At 45.9% G+C, this 18,358-nt stretch overlaps 1 protein-coding gene and 2 long non-coding RNA genes across 21 annotated transcripts in view; 1 reads left to right on the forward strand and 2 right to left on the reverse strand.

Moving 5' to 3' along the window:
* Window positions 1-18,358, reverse strand: part of DGKG (diacylglycerol kinase gamma) — a 211,807-nt gene that overhangs the window by 40,189 nt on the left and 153,260 nt on the right. The window contains exons 22-23 of one of the 19 annotated variants that reach the window (XR_013413763.1): window positions 17,903-17,996; window positions 3,976-4,080 (exon numbers count right to left, since the gene is read on the reverse strand). The exons of 17 other annotated variants lie outside the window; for them this stretch is intronic. The gene's annotated coding sequence lies outside the window, so the exon portion shown is untranslated. Of the gene's footprint in view, window positions 1-3,975; window positions 4,081-17,902; window positions 17,997-18,358 lie in introns of those variants that run through there. One more of the 19 variants, XR_013413762.1, reaches the window with a different exon arrangement.
* On the reverse strand, window positions 2,416-15,816 carry LOC144339099 (uncharacterized). Its single transcript, XR_013413771.1, has 3 exons — window positions 15,105-15,816; window positions 5,816-7,022; window positions 2,416-2,497 (listed from the first exon to the last, which is right to left on the reverse strand). It is a non-coding gene; the product is annotated as an uncharacterized LOC144339099 (long non-coding RNA).
* Window positions 6,934-15,774, forward strand: LOC144339094 (uncharacterized). The gene is made up of 2 exons (XR_013413765.1): window positions 6,934-10,044; window positions 14,919-15,774. It is a non-coding gene; the product is annotated as an uncharacterized LOC144339094 (long non-coding RNA).

Consider the following 18,358-nt stretch of genomic DNA (forward strand, 5'->3'; position numbering starts at 1 on the left):
TATCTCTGAGGTTACGTACAAACCCAAACTTCCAGAGACTTATCAACAGAGGAGGACTAGAAAGGTATTGTTGCCATCAGAGGAGGACTCGAAGGCTTGTTGCCATTCATAGTGACTCATCTCCTGATTTCTTTGCAGGTCTTACATTATGTTATCTTGTTTCCCCAACTACAAGATGGAATACACTGAGCATCTCTGGTAACTGGGAACTCATTTTTTCACTGAGAAGTTCTGATAATTTGAGAGGTCTCTTTATGTTGATCTGGATTCTCTCTCACTCTTGTTTCCACCGGTTGGTCCTGTTCTCTCTTCTGAACTCATACAGACCGACCCTCCTTCCTCCTCCATGGGCCACCCCCAAGACAGATGATGATGATGATGATGACGACGATGATGATGATCACAATCGTGCACATGTATTAAGCACTGCCATCTACCACACACAATTTTATACACGTCTCATTGATTATCTTCGTAATAATCCTATAAGTTAGTTACTATGACTATCCTCTTTCTACACTGGAGAAACTGAGGCACAGAGGAGGTTAAATAACTTGCCCAAAGTTCACAACTTACAAGTGGAAGTACACGGATTTAAGGGCAGGCACTCAGAGCCCAAGTCTTTTATTTCTCCTCCCTCTCACACTACCAGGTTGTGCCACCTCTGGACTGTCAACTCTCTTCATCTTCTCCCATGGGACTTGGTTTTCAGATCTTTTCCCATCCTGGCTGCCCTGTTTTGCACACACTGTAGTTTGTTACCCTGCTATTTGGCAAGGTCCCTAGCATTGAAAACAACACCAATGATGGGATTTGATGGGGGCAGGTGGCTACCACACCAGTACTTCTTGTGGCTGAAATTGTATGATACTATCCTGCCCCAGAAATGAGATGACGTGCAAAGCTCATGTAAGAGTTCAGCACGTTATCCATTATCCTTATCCTTATCCTTATTATTCAATATGATCAAGGTTGCACTGGCCCTTTTGTTAGCGACTAGATGACAACATCACTTCAGCTTAAATGGTGGTCATCTTTGTTGCCCAGACCATCTCATGATCCTATTTTTCATCCAATTCTTTGCCATTCTGAACCTGTGTAGATTTAAAAAAATAACATAGACATAAAACTTTACATTTATGTTAATTAATTGCATCTGGCTTTCAGCCCAAATTTCCTCTAGTCTACCCAGTTTACTTCCAATCTTCATTCTGTGACCTTCTGTCATAGCGTTCCCATCATTTGGGGATTAAGTCATTAATATGTGTGCATAAAAGGAAAAAACAGTGATCGAGCCCTCTCCTTGGTCAGTTTAACACCAAACATTATGCGTTAACATCCCTAGGGGTATGGATGCCCTATCGGAGCTGCATCTTCTGGACTGGACTGTCACCCAGCTACTTTTTATTATAAGACAGACTGATGGAATTCAGAGATGAGAGGCACATAAGGGAAGGTGCCTTATTCATAAAAATAGCCCCAGTGAGGTTAAGAAACTTCCCTGTGGTCATCTAACTTATTAATGGTAGAACTAGATACGTATCCAGGTCTCCAGACCTCAATCCTGTGTTCTTTCCACGAAAACATAAAACACTGTGCCGAGATCAAACAGCGTTTCCTAAATGACCACCCTGCAACCTCTATCAGAAAAGGAATAAGAGAACTCAATTAAGTCACCAATATCTCTGTGCAAAGCCTAAATACTTGGTTAATAATCTACTCTAGAATCTTGCCAGGGATCAGAATAAAGTGTATCAGTCTGTGGTTTCCAGAATGTACCCTATTCTTATTTTTTGAACACTGAAGCCATATTTGTCTGCCTCTTATTGGCTAGAACCTACTCTGTTTTCTGGATTTGTCAAAGCGGCCCCTGAATGATATCTACAGGCTTGTCCGGCAACTTGGATTCAAATGTGTGTGTGTTTTTCAAAGCCAGTTAGTTCTCCGCTGATCTACCTTGGGCTCTAGTATCCACCTTTGGCATCTCTTCTTCCACTTTTAGTTTAAGGCCACTCTCTTTGGAAAAGATGAAAACTCTTCCAGAATGGCAAAGTCCTGTTGAGCTATGCTTTCTATGTTCTTTTTTGCTTCAAATGTTGTCTAGCATTCAGCTTGGCCTTCAGTTAGCCTGAAGCCAGGCTCATAGCTCTGAGTTGCTTTTGTGTATTCCTACCTGGTTGCATGCCCAGGCTCTGCCTTTGTGTGTATTCGCACAGTTCCCTGAAAGCATGGGCTCAACCAGCTCTCTCTGTTGCTGTCACATTGATTGAAAAACAAAAACCAACTCCTTTTTCTTTTCTTTTCAATGTGATTCATGACTTCTTAGAAACTTATTTTGGAATGTCTTCTACCCTCCTATCCTTCATACACATATTCCTAATTAGGGATTTAGGCTGGAGTCCCATTGGATCACACTTTCTTTTTTTTTTTTTCAGACAGAGTTCTGCTCTTGTTGCCCAGGCTGGAGTGTGGTAGCGTGATCTTGGCTCACTGCAACCTCCACCTCCTGGGTTCAAGTGATTTTCCTGCCTTGGCCTTCTGAAGTAGCTGGGATTACAGGCACCTGCCACCATGCCCAGCTAATTTTTTTTGTATTTTTAGTTGAGACGGGGTTTCACCATATTGGCCAGCCTGGTCTTGAACTCCTGACCTCAGGTGATCCACCTGCCTCGGCCTCCCGACATATTGGGATTACAGGCGTGACCCACCGCGCCTGGCCCACACTTTCTTTTATTCTTGTCACCCTCTAGATGAAGCGGCCACTTTCCCCGTCTTGGTTGTAGTTGCTTCTACATCATCTCAATTTATTCATTGTTGGTCAAAACATCCCTTTCCCTTCTAAGCAGTAATAATAATAATATTAGCAACTCATGCTAGTTGAGAGCTTCCTAGGGCACTGTGCTGGGATTCACCCACAGCATCTCTTGGGATCTTTACATGAACATGATGAGGGAGGCAGCATTGCTACCCCCAACTGACAGAGCCTCTTAGGGGTTAAGATGCTTGCTCAAGGCTCCATAGCTTCCCACTCTACAAGATGGCAGAGCCAGGATGCAAACCCAGGAAGGCAGATGCCAGATCCTACGCTGGAGATGAGTCAGTGAGGCAAATCGGGATTTTTGCTGATGCTAGGCTTATAGCAAAATTAAACTTCCAGCTGTTTGAATAATTGAGATCTCCCACTACTGCTCTATCTTATTGAGTGCTTAGAGCAATGCCTGGCACATCAATGTTGGATATTAATATTATTATATCTTGCCTCCACACCAGGTTCGTTTTTCAAAAAAGTACATCACCAGCACCGTCCTTGACAAACAGTATTCCACAAAGTCACCTTTCTTCTGTACTACAGTTTTTTTTTTTTTGTTTTGTTTTTTTGTTTTGTTTTTTTTTTTTTTTTTTTTGAGACGGAGTCTCGCTCTGTCACCCAGGCTGGAGTGCAATGGCCGGATCTCAGCTCACTGCAAGCTCCGCCTCCCGGGTTCACGCCATTCTCCTGCCTCAGCCTCCCGAGTAGCTGGGACTACAGGCGCCTGCCACCTCGCCCGGCTAAGTTTTTGTATTTTTAGTAGAGACGGGGTTTCACTGTGTTACCCAGGATGGTCTCGATCTCCTGACCTCGTGATCCGCCCGTCTCGGCCTCCCAAAGTGCTGGGATTACAGGCTTGAGCCACCGCGCCCGGCCTGTACTACAGTTTTAAGTGCACTCTGTCCCTTCATCTCTATCCATAGCCAGCTAAGTGTGTTTGCTATTACCTTGGTAAACGTTTACCGCTTCCTGGAAGAGCAGACAATCCTCACCCTGCTTTCTAGGTTGTCCCCTTCCCTATTACCGCAGTGGGTCCCATGTAGATAGGGCAAGTAGAGGAGGTGGGAGAAGCCTGGGGTCTGCCGGACGCTGATGTCCTCTCCTCTTGGAATGCACCTACTTGGAAAGTGAAAGCCAATATAGTGTCTTGGAAAGAATGTGCTTGCCTGGGCTTGGAGGCAGAGAGACATGGGTTTAAATCTTGGCTCTGTCACTTGCCAGCGGTGTGATTCCAGGTTGTTTCCTTACCCCTCTGAGGTTTAACTCGTCATCTGTAAAATGGAGGATGGGGGAATAACATCTGCTTTAAGAGGCTGAATGGTGTCTGGAAAGCAGTCGCACTCTGTAACTGTCTGCATTATTATTACAGGTTCCCCAACCTCTGTGCCAAGAGGAATTTATCTTCCTGAATTCACTCCCCACACCTGAGGCTTTGCTGGAAGCATCTTGATGGTCTCTTGGCCCGACCCAGGCTGGTAAGAGCTTTGGCAAGCGCACGCCTGCGTGCCCATTCTCCAGAGTTCCTGGCCTCGCGATCGTGCCCTGATTTCCTTCAGAACCCCAGGCCCGCTCTGGAAGTGGAAGCTAGCCGTGCTGTCTGGGAAAGTGGAGCCGAGCAAGGGACGCTGTCGGCCTAAACGGAACGCCGGCCCCGGGGACCGCTCCCCGGCGGGTTCCGGAGCTAAATCCTCCAACTGTTCCATGACGTCATCGGGCCCCCTCCCCCTGCTCCGGCCCGAGCGGCCCCGGCGTGGCGCGAAGTAGGGTGGCGGTCCTCGCGCACCGTGGGCCATCCCTAACCCAGGACCTGGCTAGCAGGCTGCCCTCCGAGCCCAGGCTGCGCTGGGCGGAACCGCGGATTTATAGCCCGGAATGGCGCTGAAACAGCTCCTGGCCAGAGCAGAGAACGTGCGCACGCTTGAAATCGTGCTCCCTGGTGCGCTGGCGGCCAGGTGCCCGACGTCGGGCTTGGAAGCAGGGCCGGAGTCCGTCTGAACCCAGGCCCGGGAGACCAGCGGCTGCCGGTCACGTTCGACTGTGTCCCCCTTGGGAGGACAATCCCCCCAGTTCTGGTTTCTTCCTGAGCCACGGGTGATTGGTTGGTTTGGTGGAAGGCCAGTGCACAGGTAACAGAGACTGGGTGAGGAGGCAGAGCGCATTTATGTGCAAATGAAACGCACGGGGAACCCGTATTCCTCTCCGCCTCCCAGCCCTTGACGTCTCGATCCCTACAGTCACAGAATTCTAGGCAGAGGCAGCCGACTTCTCCGCCCTCACCGACAGGGACCTGGAGCACCGAAGCTTCCCAACCGGTGCCGGCGTTTCCGCGCACTCCTGCTGTCCTGCGCCGCGACCTCAAAAGGGCGGCGGGTGGGGGCCCCTCCACTCCAGCCCCGTCGATCCTATTTCGGAAGGGCCTCAGGGAAGGAGATTCCACAATTTATTTGATGACCTGTTTCAGTTTTAGCAACTAGGAAATTCCCCCTTCTTCTAACCTCGATTCACCGTGCCACAGATTTGGTTTGGAGGCAGATGGTTCTGTTTATAGGCCTGCCACTCGGCTTTGTCTGCTCTCAGGAATGACCTCCGCCAGGCCAGATCGGAGGTGGAAGCCAGGACTCGGTAGCTCCGGAGGCATATGTCCCCTTCCTGCTGGAAATTTTCTCTTTCTTGGATGCCCTGCCACTGAGTTATTGTCCCTCCCATCTTCCACGACTCCTTCTTGGTCTTTCAAAAAAAAAAAAAAAAAAAAAAAAAAAAAAGCCGGGCACTGTGGCTCACGCCTGTAATCGCAGCACTTTGGGAGGTGGTTGGATTACCTGAGGTCAGGAGTTCAAGACCAGTCTGGCCAACATGGCGAAACCCCCGTCTCTACTAAAGATACAAAAAATTAGCCGGGTGTGATGGGGGGCGTCTGTAATCTCAGCTAGTCTGGAGGCTGAGGCAGGAGAATCGCTTGAACCCAGGAGGTGGAGGTTGCAGTGAGCTGAGATGGCACCACCGCACTCCAGCCTAGGGGACAGAGCGAGACTCCATATAAAAACAACAACAACAACAACAACAACAACAACAAATTATGGTTATTTTCAAACATACAGGGAAAGTATAGAGAATAATAAACCCCTGTGTACCCCAAAACCCAGTTTGGGTAATTAGCACCTCTAGCAACTGGCAGCTAATCTTGTTTTAACTCTACCCCAGTTCACTTTATCACCTCCAGATCAAACTAGTTTTTAGCAAATTCTTGAGATTCTATCATTTTATCCATAAATACTTGACTATGTGTCTTTAATAACTTAAAGAAAATTACAATACTATTGTTACTCTTTAAAAAATTCTTTAAAAAGGATCCAGTAGTTGTTCAAATTTCCTTGATAGTATCATTTTTTAAAAAAATTGTTAGCTTGCCTGAAAAGTCTTCACATTGCATTTGTTGATATATATCTGTGAGGTCTCTTTGGATCTATAGACTCCTGTTCTTTTTTATCCTTGTCTTTTGTTTATTGAAGAAATGGGTCATTTGTACTTAGAGTAGTGCTTCTCAAACTTTAATGTGCATGCAGATCACTCCAGGGTCTTATTAAAATGCAGATTCTGATTCGGGAGGTCTGGGTGAGGCCCGAGACTGCATTTCTGACCCCCTCCTTGGTGATGCTGACGCTGCAGGTCAGTGGACCACACTTTGAGTAGTAAGGCTGTAGTGCTGTGCAGATTCTGGATTTTGCCAACTGCATCTCTGGGGTATCTTTGAAACATAGTCTATCCCTTGTATTTTCACTAAATTGGTATTTTTAGATCTAGAGGCTTGACTAGATTTAGGGTTAGCTTTTTGGCAAGATTACTTCATTAGTGCGGCTGTATATTTCCTATTGCATCTCATTAGCAAGCACATAATTTGGTTGTCTCTTTTTTGTGATTTTTAAACTGATCAGTGGATTCAGGTGTTGTCAGCCTGCACCTTCTATTATACAGTTCTTGTCTAGACCGATTACTGTAGTCCCCTAATGGTAGGATACCCTTGAGGATACCCTAGCACCCTCCCTGTACTTTTCATCCAAATCTCTACAGATGCTATTTTCTCCATAAATTATTTCCTGTATAGTCTTTTAAAAGGATCTTTCTCTCTTTTTCTTTTCTTTTCCTTTTTTTTTTTTTTAAGACTGAGTCTCACTCTGTTGTCCAGGCTAGAGTGCAGTGGTACGATCTCGGCTCACTGTAACCTCCACCTCCCAAGTTCAAGTGATTCTTCTGCCTCAGCCTCCCAAGTGGCTAGGACTAGAGGCACCCATCACCACACCCAGATAATTTTTTGTGTTTTTAGTAGAGACAGGGTTTCATCCTGTTGGTCAGGCTGGTTTCGAACTCCTGACCACGGGTGATCCACCCGCCTTGGCCTCCCAAAATGTTGGGATTACAGGTGTGAGCCACCGCACCTAGCCTCTCTTTTTCTCCTCTGCATCTGTACTCTCATGGAATCAAAGACCTGAAGGGCTTGAAAAGTCACCCAGTCCAAATACTTCACTTTATATATGAGAAAACTGAGGCTAAAGACGTTTAGGGAATGGCCCAGTGTTACTTAGCTAATTAGAGTGAGCTGATCCAGAATTAGACCTGTGATTGCTTGGACTGACAACCAAGAAGCCATGAGTGACTTTATAAAGAGGAATTTTGGCTATTGGATGAGGGCTGAAGCATGGAGTCTTAGAATGGGAAAGCAAAATGGGACATTAGAGACCATTCCTAATTACCAAAATGAGAACAGTGAGGCCTAAAGTTGTAAGTTGACCTTCCCAGATGACACAGCTCTCTCCTGGGAGAGATAAGGGCTTAACCAGGGACTCTGGGATGAGTCAGGTGGTGGTAGTGAGGGAACAGAGTCAGAGTCTGTGTGGTTTGGTGGCACACGGGCTGGAGAGGGAAGATGGGATCTAAAAGGATAAGGTGATTGAGGAAAAGGTTTTTTTGTGGATGTTTGAGGCAGAGAAGATACTCAATACATCTTGTTGGATGAATGAATGAGAAGAGGAAGTTGGGATGCCTAGGATGGGAAGTAGATGGAGTGGAAGAGAAGATGCTGAACAGAGTGCTGGGACATTGATCTGGGGATGATACCAGAGTCCTTCCTTTCTCAGTGAGTGAGAGAGTTGGCCAGGGGGTAATTCTTTTGAAGATGGAAGTAGTAAATGCTGGGCCACGTCCAGGGAAAATAGTACTTCAGTTATAGTCAGAAGGAAGAGAGAGGGCTGAGGAAGAGGTGGGCAGTATTCTGACACACTTGAATAGGGGTTCTGGTGGGCTGAGAGGGGCATGGGCAGGAGGTGATGGTGGCCTCCCTTGATGCCTGGGCTCCATATCAGAGCCCTAGATACACTAAAAGGCAGAGGGTAGCTGACCTAGACCTGAGTGAAATCCCCCACCACCCCACACAGTGCCTCTTTTTTAAGGGAACAGGACACTGGCAGGCAATAGGGAAAGAGAAAGCACCAATAAGCCACCCTGTGCGCCTGTGCAGCCCCCGGGGGTCCTGTGGGACCTAGGTAAGAACAAGGCAATGGTGCTCATTTACAGCGAGAGCATTTCTGCTACCACAGGAGGGGAGCAGGCTCTCTCTGTGAATTAGCTTGGCAGGTTGGAATGTAAGTCAGACTATGAGGAAGGCTGGATGCCATAGGGTCTCCTTTGGTTTGGACACAGGAGAGTAGCTGAGGGAGAGGGTTAGCTGACTCTTAGTAAATGTCAGTTGTAGTAGCCTGAATTCTGCATAGAGGCCACAAAGTTGGGGACTACTTACCTTTTTTTCTGCTGTACACACTGCCTAAATTGTCCATCAGCTCTTTTATGCCTGTTAAAAAACCTTTGCAGCTCAAAAGCCTTCTCCCTATGAGGTTCTCCCCAATGCTCTTGCTAGAAATGAATCTTCTTTTTCTCTGAATTTTCACTGCCTTGTTTTCTCCTCTTATATGGATGTATATTCTGCCATGCATTTTGCATATTATTCTGTCCCCAAAAGACTTCAAACTCATGGAAGGTGGGGACCATATCTGACAGCTCTGTGTTCTTCATAGTACCTGGCATGTCTTACCCATATCAGGTGTCCAATGTAACCATTTGTGAGTTGAAAGAAATAATGTGTGCAAAAATCCTAAAATGGAAACCCAGGTGTTCTTTGAAGAAACGTGATACAGTTTCTTTGCTTCCAGATGAGTTCCCCCAACCTCTCAGGATGAATATAGTGAACAAAAAAAGTGGACCAAATTTCCAGGATAGGGAGAGACATGGAGGGTTAATCCAAGTCTCCATCAAGTAGTCCTCTGATCATAGCTGAAGGAAATCCATACCTGAACACTTGAATAGGCAACAAGAGTAGGGCACATGAGGCATGTTTTATATGAGAGAGACATTAACAGGCAGAAGAAAGGAGTACTCACTGATCCATCAAGAATGATGAGAACCTACTTATTCTGTGCTAGACTCTAGGGATGGAGCAGAAATGGGACACAGTCCCTGTCCTCAAGGTACTTCCAGTGGGTCAATACTAGAGGCAATGGTGTGCTGCTAAATGCTTAACAGCAGACTCCCCTGGAGGAAAAAAAAGCCTTTGTTATTGTGTTCCATGGTGGTGTAAATATTCCTACTATGGCCAAGTTCAAGTGACCATGATGACATCACCGAAAGGCAAGTTGGGAAGAGATACACCAGCAAGCAAGCTTGCTCTAGCACACCACTGGCTGGAGGCAACGGGGAGGAAAAGGAAGTAGTTATCTGCATGTCTGCAGGGCCTATGGCCATACTAGAGAAATGTACTGGGAGTGAAAGAAAAACAGGGCAAACAACAATATCTGTTTTCCCTAGAGAAAAACTAGAGAGAATGTTTTTATTGTCAATAATCTTATGTGGCTCAGAAGGGAAGAAAAGGTGATGTATTGAGTGGCGCTGATGAGTGGTGACAACATTATTGGAAAGACGGTCCAGTATTTTTTTTTTTTTAAGACAGAGTTTTGCTCTTGTCACCCAGGCTGGAGTGCAATGGCGCAATCTCAGCTCAGTGCAACCTCTGCCTCCTGGGTTCAAGGTATTCTCCTGCCTCAGCCTCCCGAGTAGCTGGGACTACAGGCACATGCCACCATGCCCAGCTAATTTTTGTATTTTTTTTAAGTAGAGACAGAGTTTCATCATGTTCGCCAGGATGATCTCAATCTCTTGACCTTGTGATCCACCCACCTCAGCCTCTCAAAGTGCTGGGATTATAGGCGTGAGCCACCTCACCCGGCTTTTAAGACAATCCAGTATTATCCACATACACAAACTGGCCTGGTCTGTAGCAACTCTAACAGAACAGTGGCTTCTTCTGCATTCAGAGGTGCTGGTTTATATCATTTTAGGAGCTGATGTCTATTGTGGGCAGTTAGATAATGATATTAATCCACACATATGTTATATATTATTAATATATATCATTTATTAAGTAACTATTATGAACCAGCACTTTATATATTTTATGTCTAATCTTCACAACCCTACAATGTCAGTATTTGTATTCCTCCTTTTTTTTTTGAGACAGAGTCTTGCTCTGTAGCATAGGCTGGAGTACAGTAGCATGATCTCACCTCACCACAACCTCCACCTCCTGGGTTCAAGTGATTCTCCTGCCTCAGCCTCCTGAGTAGCTGTGATTACAGGTGTACACCACCACATCTGGCTAATTTTTGTATTCTTAGTAGGGATGGGGTTTCACCATTTTGGCCAGGCTGGTCTTGAACTCCCGACCTCAGGCGATCTGCCTGCCTCACCCTCCCACAGTGCTGGAATTATAGGCGTGAGCCACTGCGCCTGGCCTTGTATTCCCATTTTTACAGATGAGGAAACATTGACTCAGTGACACTAAGGAAGGAATGTCTTTCTAAATTTGTCAAGGCTCATGATAGTCCTCATGAACCTGCAGGTTTCCTGCATGAGATGCAAGTGATGAGATCAAGCAGTCAGCCCAACTTACAGAGTGCACGCACCCGATGCCTCTTACTCTTGTGCTTTGTTACCTATGAGATCACATTTAGAGTATCATAGAACAGGAATTTGATTTTTCATTTTAAGGCGGACCCTGAAAAAAATGGAGTATATCAAGAGAAGAGTGGTCCAGGATATTTATGGGTCCGTAAATCAAGTCATCTAAGGAACTGAGGCTGTTTAGCTCAGTGAAGATGAAGAGGAGACACCATGAAGATACATCTCCAGCCCTATGAAAGGCAGTCACGTGGAGGAGTGCAGAGGATGCTGTGTGTGCCCCTGGAGGGTGAAAATGGGCCCAGTGGATGGTGAATTCAGTCATGCACTCCGTAAACACTTATTGTGCGCCTATTTTGCTCCAAGTATTGTGCTAAGTGCTGTCTAGGGAAGAAGATGATAAGGAATGGGACACACAATCCTTGTTCAACATCAGGAAGAACTTTCTGAAAATCAGAGCTGTCCAGTAGCGCAGCAGGCTTCTTGAAAATTAGTGAGCTTCCTATCTTTGGAGTATTCAGGAGGAGGCTGGGTGCCCACTTATCAGAATGTGCTAGGATGGGTCTTTTGTGGAGTGGTAAGTGGAACTAAATCCCCTTCCAGTTCCAAAATTCCATATCCACGTTCAGCTTTGTTTTGGCAGACTAGTGTGCGCCGTGCTGAAAGAGTGCCATCCTGACCCCCACTTCCACCCAGCCTTGTCCGCCCTGCTGTGTGCTGGGAGTTCTCTGACAGCGAGCCGAGGTGGGCCAGTTAGACTGGAAAGTGGCTGCATCTGTGACAGGGATGATGGAGTTCTGGCGGGTTTGTGTGGGCTCAAGGAATGTGGCATTGAAGCCATGTACACACAACCTGCTTAAGAACATCCCATGGGCAGAAAATGTTTTCTTCCTCTTTAGCCCTCCTCTGTTGCCATGCCAGGCGGGCACAATGGTGCCTTTGAGAGGGGCAGCTGGAAGGGGGTGTTGGCAGGCAGACTGGAAGTAGAATATTGCAGCTGGGGGTGGGGGTGCCCAAATCCATTTCCAGGAGTGAGCCGGCACTGGGTGCCAGTTTCCAAAACAAAACTGCTGTTTCTCAGAGTTCACAGTGGTGGGTTGCTTCAGAGCTGGACAGAAGGCAAAGCTGTTTCCTATCCGCTGCTCCACCCTCCCCAAGTGGTTTTTTTTTTTTTTTTTTTTAACTGGTGTGTTAAGGGATTCTTGCTCTGGATGTAGATTAATAGGCTTTGCTGTCTGTCTGGGAAGCTAAGGCCAACCTGGAGTGGATGGGGCTTTTTGAGGGAGCCACAAGAGAGGGCTCAGAATGGAGATCCTTTCTGCCCTGCAGGGTGATTTCCACCCTACAGCCACCCGGCACCCTCACTGCCACATGGGCTCTGCCCACTCACTGTCTTAACTCTGTTGGGTGGGAAAGAGGTGGGAGAATGTTGGCATTTCCTGTCCTGGTTCACACTTGTCCCGGACCCTCTGCTACTATCAAAGATACCACCAATAGCTTCCTAGAGATGGGCATGGGAGGCCTTCTCACTCACCGTGCAGTTAGGAGAAGGCCTGAGTGCCCGCCATCTTCCCCTTTGTATTACAAATGCAGCAAGGTGGGCCCCTTTTCCTGGTAGCTTCCAAGAAAAAGGCGTGACTTGAGGCTGGTCAAGTGATCATTTCTAATGTTCACACCAATTGTGGAATTTCCTATACTTGGTTCAATTTTACAATCAACAAATAACTATTGAGGAATTAGTTCATTTTAGGCATTGTGCTAAGTCCAGGGGTATAGAATGAATAAGATAAAGTCCTTGCTTCAGAAAGCTGACTGCCTGATAGATATGCCAAGTCCTGAATGGGAGCCCCTTTATCAACAAAATGGACCCATGACTTTTCTAAAAGCAGGAGGGTAATGCAGAGGTCATCTCCTACTGCAGGTCCTGGGGCATTGTGAAGGGCATATGGGCTGGGGATCACAGATTGAGGCTTGAAACTCATCTGATCTTGGGAATACTTACTTATTTTGTGAGATGCAGTTTCCTTGGGTAAATAATGGGAATAATACACAACCATGCAGAGCTGTTATAAAGATGAAATAAGACAGAGCTTGCCACATGGTAAGTACTCAGTAAGTTGCTGCGATGGTTATTCATTTGTTTATCCTAAAGGGCTTGAGATGTAACATGTGTGTGTGCACAGTGGTATTTATCCAATCCCTTGTAGATTCTATGACCTTCTTTAAAGATTCAATTCTTCTACCTTCTTAATTCCTCTTCTAGTGAAGACTAAGATTAGTCAGTTTAGGACCTCACAGGATAAGTTAGAAAAACAGACATATCCACTATAGCCAACAAGACATATTTGTATATAATATTCTGTTTAATAACCTGTGATTGTAGAGGAAGAAAAGGATTGTAATGTTTCTCTTCTCTGAGGCTCCCAAATCTCCCGGGTGTGGTGATGAAGATCATGAATTCCTCTGAATATTCTAAAAAGCCTAGGTCATTTCCCACTGACGGGGCCTCAGAGTTTATTATTACTTAAAAGATGCATTTGTTTGGTAGACATTGCTTGGGGAAAGTTAATTCTTTTAGTAAGGGACCTTGGTGGTAGAAGACTTATGCTTCCTGGGGCTGGGACAGAGGTTGGCTGAGACAATCTTCCTGAAAAAAATGTATTGTGGGAGCACATTCTGACCCAGCATGCTGAATCACATGACTCCCAACTTCGGTCTCCTGAGACTTTCTTGGGCCCCATCTATTAAACATGCTGCATATCCCCCAACAATTACTTTGGGAAAATGTAGGCATAAAACGTAATCTTTAAAAGTTATTCCCAAGTCCACGGAAGACACAAAGTAGATAGAGCCAGGAGTCTGAAGACAAAAGAAAATCAAAGCAATTCACAAAGAACAAAAGAAATGGAAAAGAACAGGAAAATAAAAGCATATGAATGAATAGAGGTTTGAAGTGAACTGCAGGGTGCGCATTAGTAAGAAATAAAAAAAGAGGGTCATTTAAGAAAGAGAAAAAGTTTTATGTGCCAGAAACTGCAAGCAAACAATGGAATTCTGTAAGGGAAAGTTGGCGGAAACAGTTTTTCCTTGGTAAGCTGAACGATTCTAAGCATCGGTGAAGGAAACTTGTAGTCGGCGCGTGATTGAAAGAGACAGAGATGGGGATGATGGAGCTGCATTTAAAAATGAATAAAGATGTAATAAGCCAAAGAATCATAGAGGTCCTCAAGAGGCCTGATGTTAAAGAAACAAGGGTTGATGTTAAGACTGAAACGAGGCCAGTGTTGTAACAGTGCTAATTCCTGGTTGGTGGGATTGGGGGTTATTTTCTTTTTTGCTCCTCTATATTTTAAAATGTTCTACCATGAATTTGGATTACATTTGTAATCAGGAAAAGAGGTTAGCACACATATTAGGAGTAGCAGAAAGAAACCAATTAGGAGGAAGCAGAAAGAAACCAAGTGGTGAGAACTGGTGAATGGGCAAGAAGAAGCAACCAGAACTGGCAGGAGCTGCCTTGGATGGTCTCACAGTGAAGGTGGTGCTGGAGTGAGGGAGCTGCTGGACCGGATTGAGGAAGGGAATAAACTAGAAGGAGGAGCTCTCTCAGGACCATTCTAGCCTTACTTTTGACTTCAGGATTTGCTATGTAATCAGGTTGGCCCTCTTATTTTCCACGAACTCAAAATCCCTTCTAATGCTCTTCTCAACTTTCCCTTCCCCATGCATGTTTCCATTTCTGCCACTGTGGCTGCATGGACGGGCTGCCCGTCAGTCAGTTCCCACCTTCCTTACTCCAGCGAAAGGCTCTACCTCTGGTAGCTGAGAAGAAGGTTCAGATCATATCAGGAGAGACCAAGACTTGAAGACCTCTTTCCCTCTAGTTTAAGAGAATGCAGCACTGCAGGTGGATGCTAAGACAGAGTAGAGAATGCCCACAGCTGGAGCTTATGAGCTGTGCGTTCTCTTCTGCACAGACTGGTTTGGGTGAACTTAGTTAAGGTACTTAACCTGTGAAGTCCTTAATGTCTCTCTTTTAAAAATAATGGCACTGGCCAGGTGCGGTGGCTCATGCCTATAATCCCAGCACTTTGGGAGGCCGAGGCAGCTGGATCACTTGAGGTCAGGAGTTGGAGATCAGCCTGGCCAACATGGTGAAACCCCATCTCTACAAATACAAACATTAGCCAGGCGTTGTGGTGTGTGCCTGTAATCCCAGCTACTCAGGAGGCTGAGGTAGGAGAGTCACTTGAACCTGGGAGGCGGAGGTTACAGTAAGCTGAGATCGTGCCACTGCACTCCATCCTGGGTGACAGAGCAGACTAGTGTGCTTATTAAAAATTTTAAAATTTAACCATTTTAAAGTGTCAGTGGCATTTAGTACGTTCACTCACACTGCCTTTTTAAAGTGTTAGAATAACATAGTCATTTGGGTTGGTTCCGTTTTGCCTTAATAAAAAAATGTTGCATTTCACCTCCATGCTCATGTGTGAGAAACTCTCTAGATCAATGTCGAGAAGAACTTGCTGGGTCATATAAATGCATTTTCGGTTTGGTGTGTATTGACGAACCACCCTCCAAAGTGGCTTACCACTGATGTTCCCGCCAGCAGGGTCTAAGAGTTCCCATTTCTGCTCCTCCTCACAGATAGTGGCTGGGTTTTCATGCAACACCATAGAGCAGTTACAAGTGACCAACCAGGCCGGGTGCAGTGGCTCATGCATGTAATCCCAGGACTTTCAGACGCCAAAGTGGGCTGATCACTTGAGGTCAGAAGTTCAAGACCAACCTGGCCAACTTGGCGAAACCCCGTCTCTACTAAAAATACAAAAATTAACTGGGCATGGTGATGGGCACCTGTAATTCCAGCTACTTGGGACACTGAGGCGGGAGAATCACTTGAATCCGGAAGGCGAAGGTTGCAGTGAGCCGAGATTGTGACATTGCACTTCAACCTGGGTGACAAGAGTGAAACTCCTCAAAAAAAAAAAAAAAAAAAAAAAAGTGACCAACCTGCTCTATCAGCACTAACATGGAGTGATCTCAAGAACATAAAGGTGAGTGAAAAGGTAAGTTTGGAGAATGAAGAGACTGGGGGCTTCAGCTTTATCTGTAGTATTTTATTTCTTCTGTTGAAAAATAGTTGAAGGGGCTGGGCGCGGTGGCTCATGCCTGTAATCCCAGCACTTTGGGAGGCCGAGGTGGGTGGGTCACCTGAGGTTAGGAGTTCAAGACCAGACTGGCAAACATGGCAAAGCCCTGTGTCTACTAAAAATACAAAAATTAACTGGGTGTGGTGGTGGGCACCTATAATCCCAGCTACTCAGGATACTGAGGCAGGAGGATCACTTGAACCCAGGAGGAAAGGGTTTCAGTGAGCTAAGATCACGCCACTGCACTCCAGCCTGGGTGACAGTGTGAGCTCCATCTCAAAAAACAAAACTAAACAACAACCACAACAACAAGAAAAGGAAAAATAGTTGAAGGAAATAAGACAAAATGATGACAATATCAATTCTGAGTGAGGGGGAGTTGGCAGTATTTGATATACTATTCTCAAGACTTTTCAGTATTTTAAAAAAAACCCTCAACTAAAAGGAGCAATTGATGTGCAGAGATGCCCAAAATATACTGGATAACCAGATTTTTTTTTTTTTTTTTGAGCAGCTTCCAGATTTGGACTTACTTCCCCTCCATCAAAGTTTATATTAGTTCATATTAGTGGAGCTGGCTGGCCTTCCCTTGTGAATATTGTTTTAAAGATTGGATTAAATATCAAGGAATTGAACCGGGCACAGTGGCTCATGCCTGTAATCCCAGCACTTTGGGACACTGAGGCAGGTGGATCACAAGGTCAGGAGATTGAGACCATCCTGGTTAACATGGTGAAATCCCGTCTCTACTAAAAATGCAAAAATTAGCCGGGCGTGGTGGTGCACGCCTGTAGTCCTAGCTACTTGGTAGGCTGAGGGAGGAGAATCACTTGAACCTGGGAGGCGGAGGTTGCAGTGAGCCAAGATCACACTACTGCACTCCAGCCTGGTGACAGAGCAAGACTCTGTCAAAAAAAAAAAAAAAAAAAAAAAATCAAGGAATTTTGTAAGTTCTTATTTTTAGCCAGTAAAATGAAACATCTCTACAAAATGTAAAATAAGTGCTCAAGTTGAAGCCTGTCTGGTTTGCTCTACCTAACTATGATCCCATCCAGAAAGCTCTGTAAGGTTATTCTGGGCCTGGGGTGGGGGAGGTGACTCACTGTGTGCCCCCCTCACCCCACCCCCCACCTGCTTAATCAGGTGAAATCAGGTTAGAATGAATATTAAGAGCCTCTGGAGGGGAAGAGATGTCAGAGAGGAGCACCCTGAGAGACTGCCTTAGACCAGGGCTGGTGAGGGTGGGGTGTGGGTGACATGCTGGCTTCTTTTTTTTTTTTTTTTGAGACAGAGTTTTGCTTTTGTCACCCAGGCCGGAATGCAACAGCATGGTCTCAGTTCACAGCAACCTCCGCCTCCCGGGTTCAAGAGATTCTCCTACCTCAGTCCCCTGAGTAGCTGGGATTACAGGCATGTGCCACCACACCCGGCTAATTTTGTGTTTTTAGTAGAGATGAGGTTTCACCATGTTGGCCAGGCTGGTCTCGAACTCCTGACCTCAGGTAATCTACCCACCTCGGTCTGCCAGAGTGCTGGGATTACAGGCATGAGCCACCACACCTGGCCGACAGGCCGGCTTCTTAATTAGAGCCCACAATGATTTATGGAGCACCCAGTTTCCAGGTACAGCACTCAGGTTCACAGACCTTCCTTTGTGGTCTCATAGAAGCAGCATCTAGGGTGAACGTTTGCAATTTTTTTTTTATGCTCCCGTTTTGATAAATGGAAAGAATTAATTCCTGCTTTTAACGTTATCTGAAATGTTAAAGACTGTGAATGATAAGGAGATTGGATATGCCCAAACCTGGTTAAGAGTCTCTGCTCTAGACTGAGCTTCTCAAGTGCCAGTACTGCCCAAAACTCTCAGGTGTCTGGCAAATCTGGATTTGAAGCCTGACCTGATCGCTCGCAGGTTATGGACCTCAGGTGAGCTTCTTACCTTCTCTCAGCCTCTGTCCCCCTTCTCTGGAAAGGTGATTATGACACCTGCCACTTAGGGCTGCTTTGCAGATTCCGTGAGGCACTTAGCACCACTGCCAGTTACATAAAAAAACAAAAACAAAAAGCCCTGAAAACTTTAATCCTAATAATGGCCTTAGGAGGTAGACTAACCCCTATGCCCCCCATTTTTTAGATGAGAATACTGAGGCTCAGATATACAGTTCAATAAGTTGCTTTACCTAAGCACAGACCAGGGCTCACTGCCAGGCCTTGTGACTCCAAGTCAGGGCCCTGGCCAAGTGTCTGCAGGTGAGCAGGAGATTTAGAGTCACCTTCTCCTCTACCTGAGTCACAAGGCCCTAAAAAACAGGGTCAGGGGTGATTTGACTCATGTGGCTCCGCAGGACTTTTTGGATCTAGTTTCCTTAGCACTAGTTAAGCAAGTGCCATATTG

Source organism: Macaca mulatta, chromosome 2, assembly GCF_049350105.2.
Source record: "Macaca mulatta isolate MMU2019108-1 chromosome 2, T2T-MMU8v2.0, whole genome shotgun sequence".
Lineage (NCBI taxonomy): Eukaryota > Metazoa > Chordata > Mammalia > Primates > Cercopithecidae > Macaca > Macaca mulatta.